General features: G+C 37.2%; 1 long non-coding RNA gene across 4 annotated transcripts in view; it reads right to left on the bottom strand.

The window, feature by feature from the left end:
* Nucleotides 1-20149, bottom strand: part of LOC121514051 — a 36459-nt gene extending 16310 nt beyond the window's left edge. Inside the window, exons 1-4 of one of the 4 annotated variants that reach the window (XR_005992256.1) lie at nt 20075-20149; nt 19774-19969; nt 19185-19283; nt 4511-4601 (exon numbers count right to left, since the gene is read on the bottom strand). This is a non-coding gene — a long non-coding RNA (uncharacterized LOC121514051). The other 3 variants (XR_005992255.1, XR_005992253.1, XR_005992254.1) reach the window with 3 other exon arrangements.
* Between the last annotated feature and the right edge of the window lie 1112 nt (nt 20150-21261).

Below are 21261 nucleotides of genomic sequence, written 5' to 3'. Positions count from 1 at the left end.
GTGTATATAAACGACCTCCAATGTAGATGTGTGGGAAGTACTTGAATGATAACTCGGCGCAACATCTTCGAATTTTATTGAAAATATGTACATATTTACGATTCTTTTTTTTTATGGCACTGGTTTCGAACCAATTCACCCAAGAAGTTTTCTGAGAGCTATCAAGGACAATTGGAGCAACGGTGTGTCATGCAATTAGAGACAGACACACATTGAGATATGCTGCTAATTATAGTAGTTAGATTAGTGCACTAATTGTGGACCTTGATCAGTCAAGATTAACTTGATAAGTCTTGTCAGCCTTAGTAAAAAGATACCTGTCAACGAAGCAGCAAAACTTGATTTAGAAAGCATCTAAATGACATTTAAATTTGTTGGTATATCTCCTTTTAACACACTCTTGCTTTAAAATCAGATGTTTATCTGTCATGTCAGGTGAATGTGGATTAAATAAGTGTTACACAATATTTCTGACTTGGATTTAGACAAAGTTCCCTGCTAAGATTTGAGTTCTTGCAGTTCTAAATACAAACTACAGTATATAGTATTTCACACATTTCACAGTAAATATAGTTCTAGTGAGTCAGACTGCAGATGCTCGTGTTGTGAGATTAAGTTCTCTGACCTTTTACCTCTGTGTTTGGTTTCCTAATGACTGTATGATATCAACTACTGCTTACAAAAAGTCACTATTAAATTTGTACACTTAATCTAAAGTTTGATTTTCAAGGGTAAGGCGGGACATCATACGCCCAGCCGTGATCAGCTGATGGCCAACTGACCGCTATGAATGCCTCCCAGCTCCCACAGCCAATCACAGCTCTTTATCTCAACACAGTGATGTATTTAAATATGACATACCTCTCATTAATCTCTGCTTGCATTGATGCTGATGCACTACGCTGCTGCTGCTGCTAAAGCTTCACCTCCTCCACCCCAGCCTCCTCCTTTATAGCATAAAGCTTGTTACACCCTCATATTCAGATTCATGCAACCATGGATTAATCGCTTTTTGACTAATGTTATTGTTTTGCATTGTCATAAATGGACCTATCCATATGGGGTTTCTAGCTATCCGCTCCCTGGAAAATCAAAGCATGCTGCTTGACTAACCCAGGGATCATCTTCTGAGCAGAGCCTTCTCCAACAATTAAAAATGTATATCCATTTTGCAATAAAATGGTAAAATGCATGATAATAGTGTTCCTGACTGAAATGGGAGTCATGTAACGGGTAATTCTTATATTTCAGTCGAATACACACCTTGTTACGATGTTAAAAATTCCTGACAGGACTTTTTCCCCATCAAAATTAAGTGATGGAAGATAGCAATTTGGAAGCTAATGATCTACATAATATTTTTTTTTCCTCACAATGTTCCCTGTCTCTATTGGGGAATGCAAAGTCTTTTTTAGCATACAGCCATCTTGCCATTATTTCATAGGTTTAGTCTTGAATACTTGCATTCAGTTTTTATGTTTAGACTTCATATTTTTAGCCTATTAAAAAAGGTCTGCCATTAAAAACAGTTAACTTGACGACAAAGCTTATGTGTGGGTCTATGCATGTTTTTTGAGGAAAGATTAAACTCTTCTGTAGCTTTCTCTAAAAGATTTTGATGATTTTTGCTTCACTTGAAATCCAGAATGCATCTTTGCTATATTTGAGCAGGTAGAGAGAGAGCCAATGTCACCAAGCTTGTTCATTAATATGCGCTCAGAAGCACCAGCTATTATGGGAATATGCTAATAAAGACAAAAAAAGACACTTGATTAAGAAACTATGAATCATATCTTTCCAGAAATAAGAAACACATCTTTACATGTTTAGAATGAGTACGGAGGATCTTATTGCATCACTGGAAAATCATCAAGGGGATTGTGTGGGTGTTTTTCTTAATCATTCTACTCCACTGTGCCAAGATTATATCTCATACCTCCCATTGTATGTTTAGCCAATGCAGGGAAACAGCCAGTGACACATCTTCCCACTCTTCCAGAGACAAAGTGGTCGGTGGAAAAGGATGATCCAAGGACAGGGTTAAAAAACAGTAGGCCTAGATCTCTTTGTCTCCGGGTAATATTGCCAGGATGGATTCAAACAGCCCCTGAAGCTGAGATGAGCCGAGCCCTGAGCTGTGATTGCAGCCTGATAACAACCAGATGGATCAATACATGTGTTGTAAAGGTTAAATGATGTTATGTTGTTCGTTGTTATTGGACATGGCATGTCACACTACATGATACTGACACCTTTTCTGTGCCCTTCCTTTTTCCCTGTTCCAGGTCGAGTTCAGGTTGAGGCACCGCAGTGATCCCAAGAAGAGGGTCAAGTGTGGAATCCTTCCCCTCCTCACCCAGTTAACTGCTGTTCATCACTACAGTGATTTGTCCTGACTGTAGCTTCTAGGGCTTTATAGTTAGGTTACAGAATGGCATGATCATTCTAATTGAAAATTAATTTCTGCCTGCCAAACCATTCTCCTTGCTGTCAAATCTAATTTACAGTATATATTTATTTTCTAGAACAAATGCTTCTAAAATTTTCCAACATTTTACCATAACAGTTTCTCCTTTTTGAAAACATATACAACACAAAGAAGTCTGCAAAAAGATTTTTCTGAAAATGTCCAAAAAATACATGAAATATGCTTCAAAAATTATTATGCGGCCACACACACACAACAAGAGCATAGAAAAACTGGACATGCATGGTTGCCCCAGCTGTGCATAACTCACTGATCAGCTGGCCCAAATGAAAGCAGCAGCTCTGGACGCAGCAGACCAGGATCAAGTAGCAGTGGGTTAGATTAAAGTATTTATTCAAATGTCCTGCTGTGTTTTAAATTCAGGTGTATAAGAGCTTTGCTGAGGTTGATGTCAGATTGAGCTGTGGGGGAAATTTTGACAAAAGATTGCTAAAAAACAGATGGTTAAAAAACAAGTAGAGGACATCTGCCCCATCACAGTAGAAACAGATTAAATACAGAATTAACAGCAATGTTAAACAGGTACTGTACTATTCACACCATCATCATAGTTCATAAGGCTTTTTCATGAGAGGGACTGCTTTTAACTTTATATGAAACTATTCTTCATGTTCTAATAGTCATCATTCTTTCTTAAAACATATTCTGTTTTATTTTTTTTAATTTTTTTGGTAATGTTAACAGTGTGAATGGGCACACATAGATTGGGGAAGTAATGTCAGACTTCATTGTGAGGCTGATGTGCATAAATGTCAGGATGCCAGAGAATAAAGGAGAAGGAACTGAAATAACTTTAAGAGAAAAACAATGTATTATTTAAAAATAATGGGTAAATAGTGGCAAAAGGAGACAACAGCTACAATAATGGGATAAGAAAGGCAAAAAGGGGCATAAATAAGCAGCAAAAAATGCTGAAAAGCGGTTAAATGGTGGCAACAAACATTTGCAAGAAGTTGCAAAAAAAATAGCAAAAATGGGATAAAAGTGGCAAGAATTGATGAAGAAGATGAAAAATTGGTTACAACTTTTTAAAAAGAAGTAAAAATGGGGGAAATAATGACTCTTCATTTCCAAAATAAGGTTAATGTTAGCCAGGATGCTAGCACCAATGCTACTGATCAAACACACATGCACTGATATCAATAAATCACAACTGGAGAGGGCCCCATTTGCTGTTTGTTTAGGGGTCCCAGCCAACTCTGTGGGCAGGTCTGCTTGCATATCATGGTGCATGCATTCAGAGATGTCTATTCACTCATTTTGGCAGTTTACATTGACAAGCCAAACAGACCCTCAGCACATTAAGTAATTCACAGTGTCTGTAGAATGTTGGGACAATGGTGTTCAAAATCCAGGTCAAATTTATAGCTATGGTGTTTGTCTTTTATATGCCCATGACTAAAAAATCTTTAACTCACTGTTTAACCCTTAGAATGAAGCAGAATTAACTAAAGGCCTGTAGCCATTATATTCTCACTTTAAAAACCTTAGATAGGGATTGTGTTAGTCAAAACTGTTGCCCTAATTAGTACATATGCCTTTGTGTTGTATCTTGTCTAAATTCAATATTGTGAGTTCAGTATTTATTCAGTTTTCTTCCTGTGTTGTCTCGGTCCGCTTATCAGAAATATTCTGTTCATTTTTTTTTCTTAATTTTAAACTATGTTTATCAGCTTGTTACTGGAACTCCTTCAGTTCTTGAACTTTATCTTTTAAAGTATAAGGTTTAGGAACTCTAGACAAATTATACGGCATGCAGCAGCTTTTATTTGCTTTCAATTTCTAAGTTAGTAATTTGTAACCTTAACATTTCTACACTAATGGTAACATGTTTATCATACCATAGAGAGCTATAGTGTACATTACCAGTCACAATACCACACCCAGCAATTAACAGCTTAGTCTTTACTTGGCGGCGTGTTGACTTCTCCGACTCTTGTTTCTGAGGTGTGCAACGTTGCAGTCCTGGAGGATTATCAGTGCTCCAAATTACATAACTGAACTAATGAGATACATACTCACACAGTTTCAACCACTATTCCCACCGGGTGCCTCAGTGGCGGAGTGAAATATTCCTCATCTCCCTGTGGACTCCTCGCACATCCCTGCCTGTCTGGGGAGAGGAGAGCAGAGGAAACGAGTGAGCACAGGGAGAAAATGGAGAGGGGAAATAAATGGAGATGTATCGTCGCCAAAAGGTCTGACTGACAAGTACCTAATATGCTGTAATTGTTTAGCAAGTGGATTGGAGCTTCTCTCTACAGCAAAGCGAGGTGAAAAAGGCTTCTTGGGCTGTGTATTTTACACAGCAGGTTCTTCTCTGTTGATGATGCCTCATTAAATAAAGGCTAAAACAGGCTCAAGCTGCTGTGTGTATATGATATTATATGTATCTCAATTAACAAAGCACATTCAAGGGAAAGCTGGTGTATTTGTTGCCTGTGGACAGGAATGCTTAATATTATTCTATCAATTCAGAGCTAAACAGTGTGGTTGTTGACTTTGTGATAGGGGAGAAACTGAGACCAAACAGGCACTTTGGGATGGAACAGCACTTAAACCATCGGTTTCCTCTGCTCTCTCACAGAGTGCAGAAAATTGAGGTCACAATGTCATTTGTATTCATGGTAATATGCCAGTGCAAATAATTCTGGTTTGTTTAAAGTTCCATGCTCCAGATGTATGTTTATGCTTCTTAACCTGGCACCTAATTAATTTTGCACCAACATCCACTCTGCCTCTAAATCTGGGCTAAAACCTAAACCTGCTGATTTATTCCAGATAAGAGGAACAACTTAACATATTGTCTTGGTGCTATTTCTCCTTGAATACACCTTTAGTGGCACAAGTTCAAACACAAATGCTGCAGGCATGTAAATTATTGCATCTACTTGTACCTATTTGCTAGCTTACTGCATGTTATATTTACTTTACAGTACACAGAAACTAAAGGACTGCTTTTGTAAGTCCTAAAAAGTCAAAGCAACAAAGATTTAAAGGGGACACATATCTTCAGATGTCAAACCTGAGTCATAAACAGCCCATTTCACTTGAAACCTTACAGTCTATTCTTAGAACCTGTATCCACATTTAACCACAGTGATGGCAATTAGAATACAAGTAATTTGCTTTAGCACAAAAAAGTAGAACAGTCTGGTAACATAAGGGAATGTGGTGAGTAAGGAAAATGAAAGTCTTTACTAATAGAAGCTCGCCACTTCTGTTATTAAAAAAAAGAGACAACCTAACTGGAGGGGACAGATCTACTGCTTTATTTATCATGTTACAATGAGATTATCCCATAATTACTGCATGGTAATTCCCTTGTGGATGTAAACTGTATTTTTCCACACACTCCCCATCCAAATTAAAATCTACACTGGCTTCTTTATCATTTTAACTACTCTATATTACCTCTAGTGCTAATTATTAGGCTTTTAAAAGACACTTACCTCAAAAAGCTAATTGTTTTGTTTGATTTTGGTGACACTTTATCAAGACTGGCTGTTAATTAATAGCAATTATACATTAACTATTAAAGGAGGAACCTTATTAATTAAAGGCCTCGGATGCAATTAAATTACAGATGCACACAGCAATTTAGAAACCAACTTTCCTTAATCCTGCGTAATTTCAAAGGGATTTCAGAAAGGGGAAAGTGATTCTATTATTATGGCTGCAGTAGGTGTTAATTAAGAAGTAACTAGCGGCTGCATCTAATATGGATGCTGTGTGTACATGTGTGTGTTTTACTGTGTATGTGTGTGTGTGATAGGGCAGGCATGGATTCAGGCAGGGTTTGTGGGGCGCTGTGTATTTAGGCAACAGAAAAGATACTGATGGAGCTGTGATCACTTACGCTGCAGCTTGAGATGTATGTTTCTGCATTCCCCTCTATTTCCCCCCACTTTTCCATTATGCTCCTTTTCTGTGTCTTTGAGTGTCTCTTCACTTTGCTTCATGCATTAAAATCAGAGTCCCTAACTGATACTAAGCCCACTGGTTCAGGGTTAATTTTTTTTTTGTATTTCTTACCTTTCCTTTACTGTGCTTTTGGAGCTTTGTTCTTTCTAACAATAAGGGTTCAAATTAATAACTCTTGAGAGGTCCCTCAATATCCTAATGCATTTGTCCCTAAGGACAAAAAATGTCCACATCCCAAAATCAGCTGTAAAAATAATATATATCAATATTTTTTTTCCACTTTAAACAAGTCTGTCTTTTAAAACTACTTGAGCCTAAAATATACAAAATAAATATCAGATATTTATTTTTTATATTTATTGGGTTTTTAAACTTTTAAAGGTCAGTATGTTTAAGTTAGTCCACAGTTTTTCATTTAAAAAAAACAAAACAAAACAAAAAAAAATTCCATAAAATGGATTTCAAGGGTTGTTGATTGATTTGATTGTTTTTGTTGTTGTTGTTGTTGTTGTTGTTGTTTTTGTTTGTTTGTTTTTTGTTTGTTTGTTTTTTTTGCAGTGCCAGATTAAAAAAAAAACTCACACTCTTGGTCCTAAGGACAAAAAGTGTCCACTTCCTAAAATCCCCTGTGAAAATAACACATATTAATTAGGGCTGTCAAAATTGATGCGATAATGTGGACTTATCCATTATCAGGATTAATCTGATTAAAACTTTTAACGCAATTAACCCATCTACAGCCCAGAATGACTTTAAATCCCTGAAACATCTCTGGCAAAGCATTTCGGGGAGTTTGTCCACGTAGGGTTACCGTCGAGCATGCCACCGCGCATGCGCAAATGGGCCGTTGATCCAGTAGTGACCAACCAACTCGATATGGAAGATGCTAAACAGAACTTTGGCCCTCTCGATGGGAAATTTGAGCACAAAAAAAAAACAAGACGGAACAGTCGACCAACACAAAGTACTGTGCAAATTCTGCAAGAAGGAGTTTTCTTTTCACCAAAGCACTTCCAGCTTAAAATACCACATAAAGGCGAAGCATACATTTGTTGGGGATTCTGCTAGCACTTTGGCTAACACGTCGCCAAGCTTGCGACAAACCACCCTCACTGAATGCCAAATTTAAAAGGGAGACTATGAATAAAAGTGAATATTTTTCATCAAATTGATCTGTATTGTTTCGAAATTTGACATTACCAGCTGCTTACTGGGTGTCAAACATGTCTGGCCTGGATACATTTCTTGATTTACAAATTTGGCCCAGTTGAACAATTGTAATTTTTGTATTTGAATAGCCCTGGCATATACAGTGCTTAACAAAGTTATCAGACCACCAGCCAAAGTAAGGTTTATGCCACAGCTGCCCTAAATCAACATCTTTGGTAATTACCAAAATCATTTTTTATGTTCCTGCAGTGGTTAATACGCCAATATGTAGAAGCTCTTTAACCCAAATGATATTTTTAATGCTAAAATAGAATTATTATTGTTATCCATGAATTTTCAAATTTACTGATTTACAAAAAAAACTGAAAAAATAGTAAAGCTAATGCTAATGGTTGAATGTTAAGCTTGATTCATTTCTGACTTCTCAGAGAAGCCCAGAGAGCTGGCTCAAATTTGGGTATAAAAAGGTGAATTCAGTTTGAAATTCCTCATTCCTGTTCAAAATGGTAAAACGTGGAGAACTCACTGAAAATGAAAGAGTCCGCATTAAAGCACTTCGTGATGCTGGATGGTCTTTGAGACAAATATGACAGGTGGTCTAATAAATTTGTTCAGCACTGTATATTCCCTTCTTTCTTGAGTCTGCTTGCTTATGCAAAATGAAACACAATTAATATAGATTAAAAATGAATACTATTTAATCATGATTAATCTAAATTATCCAAAGCAACCTTGTGATTATTCTGATTAAAAATTTTGACAGCATTAGTATTAATTTTTTTTCCCACTTGAAACAAGTAAATATTTTAAAACTGCTCAACCTGAAATACATATCCAATGTTAATTATACTTTGGGGATTTCAACTGTTAAAGGTTTACTCCACTGTTTTAAATAGAACAAAATTACAAAAACTCATTATCCAACATCCATAGTGACACACGTACTATATCAGTAGTGAGGCGCCCTTGCAGAAAACGGTAAAAAGTGTGAAATTTTGCAGCATGCTTTGAATGGGAAAAAGTAGCGCCATTTAGTAGACAAATAGAAAAACAAAAAATTGGAAGCTAGTAGTCCAAAATGAAATCTTAATATAAAGGAATGCATGAGTTAATGCTAGGATAAATGTGGGATCAATAATGGCATTTTCAATGGTTTTCAATGGGACATTTTTTTTGGCATTAGGAAAAAATGTGTTGGTTTTTGATTAGCGTAGCCATTCTAGGTTTAATTCTAGGAACTAGGATGACAAATATTAAAAAAATAAATAAATAAATTTAAATAAAGATCCTCTAGCAAATTTGATCTTTATTTATTCAACACAGTCAAAATGGTTTGAAAATAAAAAGCAGAAGGGCACAAAGTGTCCCTAGGATTTCTTAAGGGTTCCTCAATGATTTGCTTTTGATAAAGTGGGCTTGTTGTTTAATAAACCAGTGTGCTGCTTTCTCAAAACCATTTAGCAAGTATTTGTATTCTACAAAACTCTTGCTACCAGGCCTTGTTTGGTTAAGGTTACGATTACCAAAAACTGTGATCCTGCAGAAGAAAATTTTCTCTGATAGTAAAATGTCTTTTATTTCACTTTAATCCTGTGTAAGTATTCAACCTCCCTCAATAGTCTCGCTGAAGTTAAAGAAACAAAGAGCAGCTCCTGGGACTGGGATGTACGTTCACCATCTCCTTCTGTAAGGTTTAGAAGAGCAATGCAGCTCATAGGGGAATATCCAAGGCACGCACGCTGTCCGATTATGTTAATAGTAAATCCAATTATGCACTTATAGCATAATGCTTGAGAAGGAAACTAGGCTTGTTGCCCATGGGGTCCTTGAGAAGTGGGACCAGTGTACTTTTCCATTGCAAAATGTTGGAATCAAAAGTTTGCCAAGCTCAGGAGACAGTGAGTGGGCACAACAATAACCTCTACGTCTTTGTCACATCAGTGTCAGTTTAATAAATTATTAGGAGTGGTCACTTTTTTCAATATGACTGAGAATGGGGTCAAGCTAAAACTCAGCTTTCAATTCAAAGATTTGCAACATTTGAAGTCCCTGTAAAGTAAAATCCAAACTTTGAGTCTTAACACACAAGATATGTTGGACAAGGTTCCTGTAAACGTGAAAACACTGAGATCTTTGTGTGACTGACTTTTTTAACTTACACTGTTAGAAAGTTGTTCACCTCTTTCTTGGCTTGGTTTACTTGGGCAGGGCAAATATAGGAGCCCATAGCATCATATTTACTGAATGGGAATAATCCCGCAGGAGGAACAGCTCTACAGCAATATAAAATCACCTAGCCAGTCCTCTCAATAAGGTCACTGCCATCACTGAAAGTGAATAGCCTGCAATATGCTGTGTTTTTATGCATTGTGCAGTTACTTTCCAAAATCTATCAGCCACGGTGGCCTACAGGTCATCATATTGGAAAGATTTGTGCCAGAAAACAGTAAATGTAATCCCCAACTTCGTCCTCTCTGCCCTGACACAGATGCAGACAGCTTTGCTCTAATTAGAAGCATTTTTTAAACGTCAAAGGATGGTGTTCCTTGTGAGTGGGTGTGGCTTCACCCACACCATCCTAGAGCAGATTTTACCACCTAATTTTTCATCACTTTAAAGCCTAATTTTATAAACTTAGAGATTTTCTGCACAACCAAAATTTGGCATGGTGGTTCATAACACAGTAGACTGTCATACAACAAACCTAAAATAATTATTTTTTTCATCACTTTACAGGGACTTTAAAATTATGTTGAAAGCTGCTTAAGCTCATAGTGATTGACGTTGGGTTTTTATGGCAAAAAAACAAAGAGTACAGTCTAGACTTGCCCTCTTTGTAAAGTGTTATGAGATAACTTCAGTCATGAAATGGCACAATACAAAGAAAAGTGGCTTATTTGTTGATGATTTGACATTTCTACATGAATAATTGAGTGATTTATTTGGGAAATTTGCTTCAAATAGAACATCTTTTGGTTCTGGATTGTTGGTTTGACAATATCTGATGATGTCTTTCTGCTTCCTTGAATCAAGAATATAATTGGCAGAGCAACTATCAGTGAAAGTCATCAGCAGAGATTGAGCCAGAAGTTTTTGATATTGGGGCTCAGCCCAAACTGAGGCGGGTCCAGAGATAGTTTTTGCTCATCAGGCAGTTTCATATGCGCTATTTTCAAGAAATTTCAATGTAAATTTAGATTTAAAACACCAGAATGCATTATTTGGGCAAAAACTACGGTGGCCTGAAAGAAACAAAATTGCAAAGTCAGAAACACTTCTACAAAGCTTGAAATAAACCTATATTAACCAAAACAGTTTAACATTTCACCATAAAATAAATTTACATTAGTAAACCACTTTTACAAATGAGATCTGAAACACCCTTACAAAACTTGATACTTGGGTTCCTTCCAGCATTTGGTAAATTCCTTTTCAGTAAGATACTGTTGATTGTAAATTAGTTTCAGAATTTGTAAAAGCTTTCAAATGAAAAAAAAAGCCTGCGAGTTAGCTCCGCCAGAATCTCGAGTCAATCATTCACACCTGACATGCATCTTAATCAAATCACATTACTCATATCCTCCTAAACTAGCGGGCTATTTAAGCTGCGAGATTTCCTTTCTCTTCCTCTGCTGCAACGCCGCACCTGGATTAACGCTGTGCTCTTGCTTGCAACCCTCCTCCACCCCAGCATCCACCTGCTGGCTCCGACTGGGGGTTAAAGCTGTTATATTATCACTCCTCAAATTCTGTATGTAAAATCTGAGGAGTGATTAAGTCGGAGCCTGGTGCCAAACATAATATGTTGCATAATAAATGGTTAAACAAACTTCTACGTGACATTACTGGCTGAACTTGTACTTTTGTATCAACTCATGTACAAGTGTTTCTTGTTTTGTAAATTTGTTTTGTAAAATGTAAAGTTGTTTCAGCCTTGGTAAAGTGTAAAGTATCCTTTACAGTAGGGGTGGGAGAAAAAATCGATACAGCATAGTATCATGATATTTTGTCTGGTGTTATATTGTATCATCTCGTCCACCAGGTATCGATTATTTTAAATTAACTTCTAACATGAACTGAAGTCTATGATAATGGAAAAATACAATGTTTGAGTGTTTAAGACAATTCATTGTCCAGTGAGGTCAGCAGAGGTGACAGTCATACAGCAGGAGAAAGTTAGTACAACAAACATGGCGGCGCCAGAGGCATTAGGAATGCAAGCAGGGCAAGAATGAGATGGACATTACACATGAGCTTTGCAAGAAGTGCTACATGAAAATAAAATACTTCAGACATATGACAATCATGAGGGCAAGACTAATGCTAAAGCAGCTAAAAAGATTTTTAAAAATGGTGTAGATCGCAGTATATTACAATATATAGTATCGCAATACTGACTGTATAGCAAAATGTTTAAAATTGCAATAATATCGAATTGTGACCCAAGTATCATGATTATATCATATCGTGGGGCCACTAGTGATTCCCAACCCTACTTTACAGCCAACGTCTTTTATTTTAAATGCTATGTTTCTAAAAGTATGCCCATTGTTCTAAAACCACAATACATAGTGCAGTATCTAATTTTTAACTTCTTCAGCCTAAAAACATGCTGAAACTGAAACCACTGGTAATCACACGCCCAGCCGTGATCACCTGACGGCCAGCTGATCCCACTTATCACAACCCAACCCCCACAGCCAATCACAGCTCTTTTTCGCATCACAGCTGTGTATTTAAACATGATGTACTTATCACTAATCCCTGCTTGCATCAGTGCTGATGCACTACGCTGCTGGTGCTGCTGGCAAAACTTCACCTTCTCCACCCCAGCCTCCTCCTTTATAGCATAAAGCTTGTTGCACCCATATTTTGACTCATGCTACCATGAATTAATTGCTTTTGAACTAATTTTACTGTATAGAATACGCATCGTCATCAGTGTATCCATCCATATGGGGGTTTCTAGCCATGCACTACCTGTGAAAGTGAAAGCATGCTGCCTGAATAAAACAAGGACCATCTTTTGAGCAGAGCCTTCACCGCCAAGTAAAACTGTAAATCCATTTTGCAATAAAATGATCAAATGTATGACAACAGTGTTCCTAACTGAAATGAATTTTGTGTAAATGTTTACAATTTGGACTGTCCATTTAAAAAAGAGCATAAAAAGTCAAATGTGGGGTTCTAGATGTAGACATACTATCAAAAACACAGAAAATGTTGCTAGCTAACACAATGTTATTTTTTACCTCCACCAAGGAGGTTGTGTGATCGGCAGGGTTTGTTAGTTTGTTTGTTTGTTAGTTTGTTAGCAACATAAATCAAAAAGTTATAGACGGATTTTCAGGAAATTTTCAGGAAATTTCAGAAATTGCATAAGGAAGAACTGATTAGATTTTGGGAGTGACCCGGATCACCATCTGGATCCAGGAATTTTTTTTAAGGATTCTTTACTATTGGGAGATAGGGCTAATGGCAGAGGTCTGCGCTCTCCGAGTGCTTTTCTAGTTTTATACTGCAGTATTTGCTCTTAGAAGTAAAATATAAAAAAGATTAGAGTTAATCAGTTTGCCTACAAGAATGAAATTTCTATTTCCATTTGTACACTATAAATTCTTTTTGTTTTTACTGATCGTAACACTGAGCAGAAAAAATACTAACACATGTCTAAAATATTTGGGGCTTAAGCCCTATAAGCCACCCCCTCGCTCTGCCTATGGTCATCCCCCTTGCTCCATGATTCACTGCTGTGAAATGAATGCTTCTTACCTATGACAGTTTGGGTCTTTTTTAATGTAGAGATATGATTTATGACAGGATCTGCAAATAAGCAATTGTAAGAAACGTGTATACATCACATCTACTTTGTATTTTACATGTGAGGAAATGTTCACTGCATGTGTCCCTTCCCACCATATGTCTGCATATGCACTTCTATTTCTGCAATGGAAATCTGCACACACAGCCCTAGCAATCCCAATTCATGTGATTCATACATTTTCTGTTTGTGCCGTACATGAAACACTCTCTAAAACACCCAACTGTCTGTGTCCACGCTAATTAATGTTTACTACACTTGAAAGGCTGTATAGGCTACACTGGGAACCACAATTACAAATGTGCCTTCAACAACAATTTGTTTCTTGGTTGACAGAAAACATTAAAAGTGGGACTTCAAGAGTGTTTAAAGCTAAAAAAAAACATGCATTTAAACTATTTCAAGCCCATTTTGATCCCTCAAGACATCCTATCAGTAACAAGTCCCTGATCGGAGAAGAAACTGCACAACAGAGTCAAACCAGCAATTAGTGCAAATTAACAGACATTTTCAAAAATGTCTTTGCTTAGAAAATGGCTGCTTTGTAGTTCAAAAAATTCCCACTTTGGCCTTAGAGTTGGAGTGTTTCCAGCAAATGCTTAAATCCTAAAATAAGTACTGCAATCTTCTGGCACAGACACACTGTAATGCTTTAAAAACAATTTAGCAACTGTCATCGCTGTAATTACAGTAACTAATTACCATCCTCAGCAAACAAATAGCTTAACATAATACGCAGCCCAATCAATTTTGAAGAAATGCAAATTCCGAAAGAAAAAAAAGGACTTTTTGGCAAACCTGAAAGAATTACAGGGAAATAACACTTTGTTTTATCCACACATAATTCCCAGGGAATATCATATCATAAATATTTGCATTCAGTTCTTATCAGGACATTTGCATTTGCCTCTTATCAGTCAGCAAGCCAGGCACCGGCAGATAGGGAGAGCTGCCTCCACGCCATACACACATTTCTAATGAGTCACGTTGCGGGCTGATATCATATTTTGGCTAGAACTTTATCACCAAAACGAGGAGGTCATTTTCTCCTGGAGTTGGCTCATCTTCGAACTGTCTTTGAGTTTTTTTCCTCTGATGTGATTCAACTGAGATTCATTTTTTAAAGCCCACAAAAAGGATTATTTTCTCTCCTCCCCAACTGCAACAGCCCCATATCAGTGGCACGTATGCTTGCAATGATTATCATTCTGTCATAAAATATTTCAGTTTTATCAGAGTATTATTTTATTTGCCACAGCATCCCTAGACTCTGGGGAAGGGAAGAAAAAACAACAAAAAATGAGCTCATCTGCATGAACAGCAGTCGATGACAGGCAGGAGACTCTGCTCCACGATCTCATTTTGGTAGACACGTGCAACATTTTCCAGGGGGAAAAATTAAAGTAATTGTTTGATAACATTTTCAAAAAGGTATTCCACAATAACAATTTCATGGTGCATTGCAGAATATAATTATAAATCTGCCTTTTTTTCTTGGACAGCCAAGGAACACTGGGGGTCAAGCAAAGTATCCTAGTCAAATTTTTCTCTCATTAGTGCAATCGCTTCTCTCTGCTAATTATTTCCTCCCTCACTCTCTCCCTCTCTCTCTCTTTCTCTCTGGATTAGCTTGAGCAACATGCAGCATTAGGCTGAATGATGATTTCATGTATTTTTTTATTGAAATATGTTGTTCTTGCAAATATGTTTTGCATTAATTACAATTTGATGTGACAAAATGCTAAACATTCTTTTGATGTAATGTAATCGTGCATATGCTAAAAATTATTTATATGCACGCTCTGATTTGTATGCAGTGGGTGGGGGTGGGGGGGGGGGCTTTTTACACTTTTTGTCTTCCATGCAATTAAAAGGTAGAATACAGCTGCATGTCCAGGAACAGAAGGAGGTGAGGAATAACTTACAAAAATTCAAATAGAGAGTAATCATGTGAGGAACGACTGTGACACTCAAATGATTTCCTCTTCACAAAATTGAAATATAAAACCAAAACAGAAAATACCACTGAAATGACAGGGCTTGTAATTAACAGGACACGAGCAGTGGGTACTCTGAAACAAACCAGGGAAACGTTGGTAAGGACTACAACTAAACAAAACAGAGATCCCCTTTTCTCTCGTCTCTCTCATGCTGTCTCCTTTTCAGGACAGGGGAAGAGCATCAAGGAAATGCAAGAGGGAATGCATTCATCTGCAGCCCATTCCCTCTGGTGGTGGGTCTCGAAGTCTTTTTCTTCAGTCCTCATTATGGCTCTGTGTCTGCTGCAACTTGGAGAAGGGGCAGCTGGATCACCTTAAGGAGTCTTCTTAAATCTTATCTCATTCTTTGTTTAAACAGCGGAGGGGAGGCATTCCACCGGGCCCAGTGTGAAAACCTTTGTAGAAGCATTCATATAATCAGTAGTCTCTCTTTTCTGAGCCGCACAAATATAAAGAAAACTGGATGCCTAATAGTTCTGATATACAGTAGTTCTATGTGGCATCATTAAACTGAAGGAATCAAATTTATGCCTCAGATCTGTGACTGTAAATTTGGAAAGACACATTATGTGTTACTTTTTTCTCTTTTTGTCTCTGTTAACAGTAACACATGCTGCACAAACTGTGCTGCGATGGCACGTCATTAACATATTGGATGAAAAAGTCCACAATATGTGGTGTTAAAAAAACTTCGCTCAAAGGTGTTCAGCCCTCATTCAAGTTTTCTTCAGTGGCAAAGCATGTGGACTTAATCATAGAGAATATCTTTCATGCAAGCTGAGCTATAGAGGCCACTAGCACAAAGGCAGTGTTATTTTGACAGCTATTTTTAATTTTAGTATTTTCATTAAGTCTTTTAGCTTTAGTCACATTTTAGTCATTTCTACCCTTTATGGTTTAAGTCTAGTTTTAGTCAACGAAAACGCTAAAACATTTTAGTCTTTACTTTAAGTCCATGCATTTATTCTCTTGCCTAAATCTGGTGCCAAATCATGGTAGTGTGTTCTCTGCACTCTGCCAAACCTGGGGTCCCTGCTTTCTACTGCTAAGAGGAAAAAGAGATACAGATGCATTTTTTTTGACAGATCTACCCACAGTGGAGAAATATTATGGATTATCAATATCCAACTAAAAAGCATTTTAGTCTAGTTTTAGTCATCTTGATGAAAACTTTTGTCATGGTATAAAAGGCTGCTGATGAACATTTTTAGTCATAGTTTTAGTCGATGAAATTCACACTGCACACAGGGGCATATGCAGAAATCGTGCTGGCCTTCAAACTCTCAGTTCAGGGCTGTAAACTAATGTGAACACCCACTGATGAGTTCTTTTCTGTGGATCTTACTGCACAGAATCACAAACTCTCAGACTCGCCTCTAAACTCTATAAATATGTATGCATTTTCTTTGATTCTGTTATATTTTCTGTGACTATAAACCATGAGAAATTTGTTATACAAAGTATGACTAAAACAATTAGACTGGATGGTTAACAGTGTTATATAAACTTAAAACAAAAAGTAAGGCAATTTGTGTTTGGTACATTATTTCTTTGTTGTAACAATGCTTCTTGGCAATAAATTTTATACCGTTGGAAAGCCTGTTTATTACCCTTTTAAATGATGCCACATTTGTAAGGAACATGCATTTGTGGAATGAGCAGCAGAGCTGAGGATGTGGGTTGCGCCCATGAAATATGTGCCAAATCTTCTCTGCCAATAATAAACAGCTTATTTTGCTGTTGTTATTGACTCTTGTTTTGAGCTTCTGGTAGTCCCAGGTGCAGCACCTGTGAGCATGGGCCCTGCTACAGTGGTCAGTAGATGTCTGCTTCAAGAAGCGGCATGCCACATTTGACTGATCTGGATAGGGCCCGTCGGTTGGGCAACTTCAAGCTAGTGTTTAGCAAAACCAAGTTGCAGCATTGTTTGGAGTGAACCCTAGTACCATCTCCAAACTGAAGGCCAAGTTCCAAATAACGGGAATGTCAGAGACAGGCCGCGAAGTGGGCGTCCCAAGACATGGGCATCCGAAGAATACTGTTTTCTCACCCTGTCAGCAAGAACTTTATCCTCCAAGATGACAACACTAGGCCCCACAGAGCGGGGTTTATCAGAGACTACCTCCAGAATTTGGGAGTGGAGAGGATGGAATGGCCTACCAGCAGTCCTGACCTTAACCCCATTGAACACTTGTGGGATCAGCTTGGGTGTGCTGTTCATGCCAGAGTGACCAACACAACCACATTGGCTGACTTGCAACAAATGCTGGTTGAAGAATGGGATGCCGTCCCACAGCAGTGTGTGACCAGGCTGGTGACCAGCATGAGGAGGAGGAGCCAGGCTGTTGTGGCTGTGTATGGTGATTCCACAGACTACTGAGGCTCCTGTTTGCTAAATGAATAAATTGTTCAATTGTCGATATGTCTTGTTTCTTCAAACTTCAATCATCCAATCCACCGAACACCCAACAAGAGTCAATGGCCGAATCAGCTGTTTAGCATTGGCAGAGAAGATCTGGCATATTTTTCATGGGTGCAACCCACACACTCAGCTCTGCTGCTCATCCCACAAATGCATGATCCTTATGTGGCATCATTTAAAAGGGTAATAAACAGGCTTTCCAACTGTATAAAATTTATTGCCAAAAAGCATTGTTACAACAAAAAAATAATGTACCAAACACAAATTGCCTTAGTTTTTGTTTTAAGTTTATTAAAGGTCGGGTATTCATGCACAACTGCTGTAAGTTTCCAATAAGTGATGTCTTTTGTTCTCTGCTAGCTACTGATTGAAGAAAAGTATTACCTGAAAAGTTGAGCATTAACTTTAAATTTTTTAAGGAAATTGAACAAAACAGCAGCCAAATCTTTTGGTCCATTAACTGAGGTGTATGGGGAACTTTGCGTGTCACGTGTGTTTGAATGGCACAAAAGATTCTGTAGAGGCAGAGGATGTCCAAGACCATGACATCCTAGACACCATGCACATCAAAAATTTCTGAAAACATTCAATAAATTTAACTTATTGACGAGAGACTAATTTTGCATGAAAATTTGAAAATATATCCTGATCCAAAGAAAAAAACGATAGCAAATTTTGTGGAGAAATTTCATAACAAATTGAAGGAAGCACACATTTTTTAAAGGGGGATTACATGCAATGAAACCTGGATCTTCCAATAGGATCCTCGGACAAAACAGCAGTCGATGCATTAGAGAAAACCATCGTCACCAAGGACGAAGAAAGCATGACAAAGAAAGTCCAAATTCAAAGCCATGTTGATTGTTTTCTTTGACATTAAGGGTATCGTGTTGGAGGAGTGGGTTCCAGTAGGGTCAACGCTGATTCAACACTTTTACAAAGAGGTTCAAAAAGTTTAGAAAAGAGACCACAGTAGTGGAAAAATGATTTCATTCTTCATCCAGACAACGCACCAGGTCACACTGCGCTCCGGTAAAGCAGTTTCTGCCCAAAAACAAATCCCAGTGCTTGATCACCCTCCCTATTCACTTGATCTAACACCATATGACTTTTCCCCATGATCAAATCTGTACTCAAAGGAATACGTTTTGAGTCTGTGTCAGAAGTTCAGAAAAGAACCACAGAGGTTCTGAGACAACTGTCTGAAGCAGACCTACCACACTGCTTTGATCAGAGGAAGACCTGAATGCAGCGGTGTGTTGATGCAGAGGGGGAGATTGAAGGAGAAAGACAGTGAAAAATGTTTATGTTCAATAAAATTATATGACAGCATTAGTCTTGTTTTTTTAAAAACCATACCTCATAGACGTCTTACTTCACTTAGGTCTCTCTCCCTTTATGCAGCTTCCACCCCTGAAGTAGCAGGTCAGCCAGTGGAAAATGTGACAGCTCAGCCACCTTGGAAGGAAAAATATAATAAACAGCAGTTAAGTGTGGATTTTAAAAATGGATTTGAAGATTGTTGATCAGAACATTTGATGCCAGCAATTCATTTTTGTGACTTATATTATATACAATATATGATGGAAGTCTTTGAAAAACAAATTAAATGCTTTAGGAGGAGTCATCTGTGGAGTGGTTGTGGCACATTTAAACATCATTTTTTATATACTTATTGTTTGACATACTTCTGTATAAAGATGCAAACATTTTAATATTTTTGATCTGTAGATAAATACACGCATTGACTCTTTATCTCCAGCAAGACATTAACAAACAATACATAATGAAATCAGTCATTGAAAAACGTGGCAACTGGTTAAAATGTATTAAGATCAGTACAAGAAAAACTGTGAGGGCTGGAAATGGGTATACAAGAGGTAAGGTGTATATATTTAGCCCAATAAAAATAGCATACCTCCTGGGTTTTCAACCTTTTTTTTTTTACCTGGCGCTTTTTGACGTTTATTCAGATGGTATTTTCCTGATCCTGACCTCTAACCATTTCGTATCTACCGTTTTCCTCTGATTTAGTTTGATTGGTTGCCCGCTCGTCCTCTGACTGTCCGTAAATTCCTTCGCCACTGAACCGCTTTTTCAACAGGAAATGCTTTAAACAAGTTACCTACTGGTCCGGCAGGGGGCTAAATCAACCGAAGTAGGAGGAATAAATGTCTTTAGCGGGGGCACAACTCGTAATATTTCAAAAATTTAAAGGTTTAAAAGAAACTTCATTCAGTTACTGGTACCTGTCGCTAGCTTCAAGACTCCATAAGCAGAGCTCGTGCAGCAACTTTTGGATCAGACCAACTACGGGGAGGGGGGAGGCTCAAGTTTAATGTAAAGACCTACTTAGGAAATCAGAGGGGTAATACGCCCAAATTGAAATGTTATTTATCATCACTATGTGGTGATACGCGTGATACAGAATTTAAAAATCAAGTACTATCAAGATTATGGCGAAAAAACGAATGTACTGGTCCAAACAGAAGGTCAGTTGTCATTGGTTTAAGATAGTACAGAAATAAAGAATATAAACAAAACTGTTTGAAATGCAAAAGGAATTTTAAAATATGCTAAAAATGGGACAGTAGCCATGATCAACTAGAAGAAAAATCTGTTCTAAGTGATTTTTTTAGCATTCTAATTTCAACACATTTGAATACAAGGTCAAAAAAATACTTATTAACCTATGCAAAGTCTAATAGAGTGACATTACATTAAATTTCTTTTACCTGTCATACCTTAATTCTAAATAAGAAAAAATACACGCAAATTTTGTTGTAAGATAATACGAGAATTTACTATTAATTACATCTTGAATAAAGTGGCATTTTCGCTTATGAACTGATTTATACTTTATGCATAAACTAAGTAATTACATCTACTCAAAAATAATCATTTAAAAAAAGTCATATAAGCACTGTTGCAATGAACCAAAAGCATTACATGTTTGATCAAATAAAAGTTTAAAATTATTTTATAATCTCAGCACTGATAGCTTTTATGGTTGGGTCATATTTTCTGATGCACTGAAATTACTCTTCCAAGAAAGCAACCTAGGTTCAAGTCTGACAATTTTCCTCACGTCACCCTTGCTCTCACTTCATGACTTCCTTCACTAACTACTGTCCTGTTCTCTCCAAATTAAGGCAAAAAAGACCCCAAAATAATCTTAAATTATGGAAGTGTAACCCAAAATTTATACTGCAGAATTGCTTTAGTCATATGACATGTATTACCTAGTGTAAGTGAAAGTTTGTCACAGATTGTAAGTATTAATTTAACTTAACTTACTAATGTGTAATGTTCTGCATATGCTTTCTTACCACACATCACACACAAGTCTGTATTTTAAATAATAATTTATCTATTCCTCAGCTATTTGGTTGGTCTGGTTTTTGGATTCACGTTGATATATTGACGGGTAAACAGA

The sequence above is a fragment of the Cheilinus undulatus genome, linkage group 8 (genome assembly GCF_018320785.1).
Source record: "Cheilinus undulatus linkage group 8, ASM1832078v1, whole genome shotgun sequence".
NCBI classification, from domain to species: domain Eukaryota; kingdom Metazoa; phylum Chordata; class Actinopteri; order Labriformes; family Labridae; genus Cheilinus; species Cheilinus undulatus.
Note: the sequence above shows the minus strand (reverse complement) of the source record. Positions and strands in the feature narration are given on the sequence as shown.